This window comes from Elaeis guineensis, chromosome 8 (genome assembly GCF_000442705.2).
Source record: "Elaeis guineensis isolate ETL-2024a chromosome 8, EG11, whole genome shotgun sequence".
NCBI lineage: Eukaryota > Viridiplantae > Streptophyta > Magnoliopsida > Arecales > Arecaceae > Elaeis > Elaeis guineensis.
Genome location: NC_026000.2, coordinates 129,014,083 through 129,020,579, shown reverse-complemented (window position 1 = coordinate 129,020,579; position 6,497 = coordinate 129,014,083). Strand labels below are relative to the sequence as shown.

The 6,497-nt window shown below is 35.5% G+C and overlaps 1 long non-coding RNA gene across 1 annotated transcript; it reads right to left on the bottom strand.

Moving 5' to 3' along the window:
• Positions 1-781: 781 nt before the first annotated feature.
• Positions 782-1,564, bottom strand: LOC140851137 (uncharacterized). Its single transcript, XR_012133970.1, has 3 exons — positions 1,463-1,564; positions 1,010-1,368; positions 782-909 (listed from the first exon to the last, which is right to left on the bottom strand). It is a non-coding gene; the product is annotated as an uncharacterized lncRNA (long non-coding RNA).
• Between the last annotated feature and the right edge of the window lie 4,933 nt (positions 1,565-6,497).

Genomic DNA, 6,497 nt, shown 5'->3' with positions numbered 1-6,497 from the left:
TGCTTTCAAGAGAATTTACTCTATTCCAACCACCCAACTTGCTATGCAATCAAGTCATTCTCAAGTGAAGAAAGGAAGCATTCATTGCAAAAGCCCTCCAACCTCTCATCTTGTGCATCAAAATCTCACATCAGCTCATCAAGGAGAGTTTGTATTTGTATTTAAATTTTTACACCTATATTTTTTGTATTTTATATTTTAATAGGATTTAAAACTTAAGGAATAGGCCACTACAGGAAAAATGGTCATTAACGACGCTATTAATGGTCATTAACGAGCTTTAAAGCGTCGTAAAAATTAACATTAACGGCGCTTATAAGCGTCGTTAAACTTGTCTTAACGACGCTTATAAGCGTCGTTAAATATATTTTTAACGATGCTTTAAAGCATCGCAAAAAGTAATTTTAACGATGCTTTTTAGCGTCGTTAATGACTCTGCGTCATCCACTCTACCAAGACACTTTTCGAAGCGTCGGCTTTTTGTCTTTAACGACGCTTATAAGCATCGTTAAAATAATTTTAACGACGCTTATAAGCGTCGTTAAAGGTTTTAAGAGAAAAAAAAATACAGATATTATCTACAAAAAAAAAAGAATACAATACATTTCTGTACAAAATTATATCAATTATTCGAACATAAACCTGTACAATCACCACATTCACATTCACACCTGTACAATCACCATCATTCACATCAAAAGCAAACTTAAATAGAAAATTTAACCAAACCAAAAGATAATATTTTATATAAATAAAAATAAAGTACTAATCATCCATTACAATCAAGAGTAATGTAAATAAATATAAAAATATAATAAAAATAAAATAATATCAATCTGCAGGTGGATGGTCGTCGTTGTCTCCACGTGACGTGCCGCTATCTCGACGGGTGCCTGATATGCCAGGAGCCTACAAAAAATATATCAAAAGCATGATTTGTATATCTATAAATAAAAATATATAAATCATTAAATTAATAAAAAATATATATTTAATATTATGTGTTTACCTGAGATGAACCATACATCTCTAATAAAGATGTAAGGCGATCAATCTGTCCCCTCATGGCCTGCATCTCGGCACGGCTCTGTCGCATCTCCTCCATCTCAGCGGCACGACTCTGTCTAATCTCCTGTATCTCCGCCTCGAGTCTGCGAACGCGTAAATCCTGAGCATCTGCTGCAGCATGCTGCGTATATCTACTAACCTCAGATAACTGAGTGGGGTGACTCCTACTCCATAACCCCTCACTCGGCCGTAGCGCTCTGGTCCCATCAACTCTGTGAACACCTCGGCCTCGATACGGCTCTGCTGCGTAGATGCTGCGGACTCGTCGTCACGCTCCGCAATGAGAGATGTAGCCCTCTCCTGTATTTTTTTTTGAAAACAAGAGTTATACATTAATAGCTAACAAAATTAAATTTAAATCATTGCAAAAAATATAATATTAATAATGCCGTACATATAAATCTCTCGACTCATCTCGAACAAAAGTACCATCCTGATGAGTATGAGTCATCCGGTAAAACTCCACTTGTCCGGGTTCCCTCCCATACTCATCCTCCTACACAAATAATTTCAATTTTAAGCAAACAGTTATAATAATTTAAAAAAATATATGAGTATCATGATACAGACATGGTCCACGATACATAATGATATTAGTTATATAAATATTTCAACATAAAAATTAAAAGTTAATTATGAAAGTTTAAGAAACATACAAACTTCTGTCGGAGTCGTGCATAACTCTTCGACCCCGATGTATGAGGAACAGACTGAGCTGCTCGTGCAGCTCTACCAATAGCAGAATAAGTCTGTAAAATAAAGTAAAGAACTTGTTATATATATAATATATAATAAAAATCAATATTTTTATAAAATATTTAAGAAAAAAAGATAATAAACAGATAATATACCTGTGCCCTCTCGGAGAACCAATAATGAACCAACTCCATCCACTGATGAGGGGGTACATCAGGAGGATAATTCCTAGCAACCTCCTCCTCTGTCATACCCTGTCTCATATAGTCCTTCTTCAATTGTGCACTATATTCTTTCCATTTGTGGTTGAGAGACTTCATTACAAAATCATGAGTGGATGGAGGGAGAACAAACTTGCTCTATAAAAAAAAAAGTTAAATGAAATAAATTATATAAATGATTAACAATTAATATACAGTATGAACATCAATTCATTACCTCTATAACTCAGAGTAGCTCAACTTTGTACGTTGGAAGCATGTCATTCCATTTTGCATAGCCCAACGGACATAGCTGAGGCCTCCGAGCAACAGTCCCCAAAAATGAAGTCAATAAGCAGGCAGCTTTCTTAATTGGCTGACCTAGCTGATTGCACTCCACAACAATCCTCTCGCCCTCACGCATCTGCCACACATCTCGTACTACTGTGGGTCCGCGTCTGGAGCGTACTCTCCCGGATCCGTCTGCAAAAAATACATAAAAGTAACTATATCATAAATATATATAAAATAAAAAAAAAAAAATTACATGAAAGACAATATATACCCTGCACGTGTATCTCATCATCTGACTAATGAACAGGAGGATCGTGCTGTGCTGATGATGAAGGACAGGGCTCAGAATGCTGGGCAGCTGAACTAGCCTCAGGCTGCTGTGCTGAAGAAGACGTACTGGCCTCTGTCTGTGAAAACTGGAACTGCACACCAGCATATCATCCCCTACGACGCATGATGTCACCTAGCATTTATATAAATAAAAGGTAGAATCAGTTAATATATGGAGTAAAATAACACAATAATTAATGCAAAATATATACATCATAAATAATTATTACCAGTAACAATCAAGCAGTAGTGTTTTCTTCGAATTCTGTTCTAACCAACGTCGTCGTAGCATTTAAATCATCAGCTGGCACAAAATTGTAGGGCATACATTGTATATAAGTGTCATCGTCATCATCCTCATTTGGTTTCCCATATCATATAAGTCTCTAGGTTTTATTTTGATGACAGTAAACCAATCTTTATCTTTTGCGTCTTGTACATAAAATACTTGACGAGCTTGAGATGAAAAAATTAATGGATCATCCTTCAATAACACACCAGTGTGTATCAACCTTGAAAAATTTACAAGTGTAAATCCATTTGCATCTTGTTTCAAACCCCTTGGTGAGTTTATGTCTATCCAATCACATCTAAACAGTACTACTTTAAATTTTCCATAATAATCCAACTCATAGATATCTTTAAGTGCACCATAATAGGATTTTCCATCCGCTTCCACCATAACACCGCTATTCTGTGTTTTTCTAAATTTTTCTCGTTCTCTGGTATGAAATTTAAAGCCATTAATTATGAAACCATTATATCTATTCACAATCTTGTTAGGTCCTCGAGCAAGAGCTATTAGTTCATCTGAATTATTTGTCTCCATCATCTTTGATACCTAACAAAAAATGATATGACGAAGTGCAGTTGAGTTATCTGATATTAAATATGTACCAAAAATTAATATATCCCATAATTAAATATAAATCACACCTGATTCGAAAGCCACATAGGGAATAACTCGACCAACCATCGCTGTTCAATCCTTGCATTAGGATGAATGTTATGATTGGCTCGTCTCTGATAAATTAAAAATTCACTGCATAAAATATAAATATATCATTTAGAATATTATATCTAATATAAAATTTAAATTTTGATGTCATTCCTTAAATATACTAACCTGCGATGGTCAGATATTATGTCACTATGAAGTAACACATAACGATGTGCTTGTGCTAAGGATTTTTGATCAAGTACAATACTTTCAGCTCTTCCCAAGAATTTTCCAGCAGTTAAGAACTTATACAGTTCTGCATTCTCCACAAAGTCATTATGCCGTTGAGGTCGACTAAAAATAGTCTCTACACCTTGAAGATATCTTGAACGAAATGTCAAACATTCATCCGCAATATATGCTTCAGCAATCGAGCCTTCGGGATAGGCTCTATTTCGCACATAATCTTTAAGACGCACAAGATACCTTCAAGAATTAAATATTTATTAAAATATCAGTATGCTGTTGTTTCTAATAAAATTATCAAAAGATTTAAGGTTTGTAATAATACCTCTCAATAGGATACATCCATCTATAATGTACGGTCCACCAACTTTAACTTCTGAAGCTAGGTGAATGAGCAGATGTACCATAATAGTGAAAAATCCAGGAGAAAAAATCTTTTCATCTGACAAAGTGTAATTGCAATATCGGATTCTAACTGATCAAGTTCCCGAGGATCAATAACTTTGGAACATAATGCCTTAAAGAATGACGATAATCGAAGTACAATTGTAACAACTTGTTTCGGTAATGACGATCTTAAAGCTATTAGAAAAATATCTTGCATCAATATGTAACCATCATGACTTTTAAGATTTGAAAGTTTTCGATCCTTTAGATGCACACATCGTGAAATATTTGATGCATATCCATCGGGTACTTTGATACTTTTCAAAACTCCTAAAAAATTATCCTTTTCTCGAGCAGACATTGTGTAACATGCAGGAGGCACATAAATTCTATCATTAGCAAGCATTTTAGGATGAAGTTCCTGTCGAATACCCATTTCTTTTAAATCAAGACGTGCCTTCATGTTATCTTTGCTCTTTCCATCAAGGTTTAAAAATATTCCAAGTAAATTATCGCAAACATTCTTCTCTATATGCATGACATCAAGATTGTGCCGAATAAGATTATGTTTCCAATAAGGTAAGTCAAAAAAAATACTTCATTTTTTCCATAAATGTTTACTTGGCTGTTGTGTAGATGCTATCTGTGTGTCTTCCTCATTTTCATCCTCAAAATAATTGTCTGGATCTTGAAACACCTCTGCATCTATAGTACTGATACTGACTTCCTCTGGTAAACCTTCGTGCACTGAGCTTTCAACATCATCCCTTTCTCTTTTTTTAGAGGACTTTGAGTGCTTACCATAGCTGTAATTCATGCCATCCATTTGTCTATGAACATCAGTTCCAGAAGGTGGAATAGGGGCACATCCCAATTCTATAGTACCATCAAACAAATCTTTCTGAAATCGAAACGGATGATTTGCTTCCAACCATCGACGATGTCCCATGTAACAAAATTTATCTCCATGTTTTAACCAAATTGAATGTGTTGAATCTCCACAACAAGGACATGCGACCCGTCCCTTTGTACTCCAGCCAGATAAATTGGCATATGCTGGAAAATCATTAATAGTCCATAACAAAGCTGTCCGTAGTTTAAATGTTTGGCCGTTGGAAGCATCAAATGCATCAACACCCTCCCACAACTGTTTAATTTCTCTATCAAAGGCTGTAGAAAAATATCAATATCATTGCCTGGACCCTTATCTCCTGGAATAACCATTGACAAGATAAGTGATGATTGTTTCATGCACATCCACGGTGGCAAATTGTAAAGTATCAAAACGACTGGCCAAGTGCTGTAGGTAGAACTCAGGGTCGAAATGGATTGAAGCCATCAGAAGCTAAGCCAAACCTAACACTGCAAACATCAGAGGCAAAATCAGGATGCCTATCATCAAATGCTTTCCATTGAAGACTATCTGCTGGATGTCTCAACATTCCATCCTTTGTACGTCCTTCATGATGCCATCTCATTGATGAAGCTATTTTTGATGATGCATAAATCCTTTTCAATCTAGGTATAAGAGGAAAGTAACGCAATACCTTGGCCGGTTTCTTTTTACTCCGCGTTGCATCCAATTCATTCAGTACATCATCTCGATCTTCTTTTTGTGTTATCCATTTTGAAGATCCACATACATTGCATGACTCTTGATTAGCGTTTTCACCCCGATATAACATACAATCTTTCGGACAACTATGAATCTTTTCGTATCCAAGATCCAATTCCTTTACTACTTTCTTGGCTTTATAATACGATGGTGGTAAACGAGTGCTTTCTGGAAATGCATCCTTTAATAACTTGAGCAGCATGGTAAAACTCTTTCCAGACCATCCATTCAAATATTTTATATGAAATAAATGTACAAGAAAAGAAATCTTAGAAAATTTTGTACAATCCGGATATAATTCTTCGTCTGTATCTTTCATTAAGGTGTGATAACGAGCTGTCTCATCATTAGATGTATGTATGGGCTCCTCAACATGCATACGTTCCGTATGCGTACATCCATCAAACATCCCAACTGTTTCTTGTATACTACTGGATTCTCCTAAATTTTGAACATCAAATCCAAAAGCATCTGTGATCAAACCCCTTATATCATCATCTCTTGCAGAATTGTCTTCTAGGCTAGTGGATCCAAAATGAGTCAGGGGTTGGTTACATGATGATGGCAACATAGATTCTCCATGAAAAATCTAGTCGGTATAACCTCTTAAAAAATCATTCCATACCAAATGTTCTTCAACATTTTGTGGATCTAAAGAAGAACTATTTACACATTTCCGACATGGACATAAAATCTTTCCATTCAAACTACTTTTCTCCAT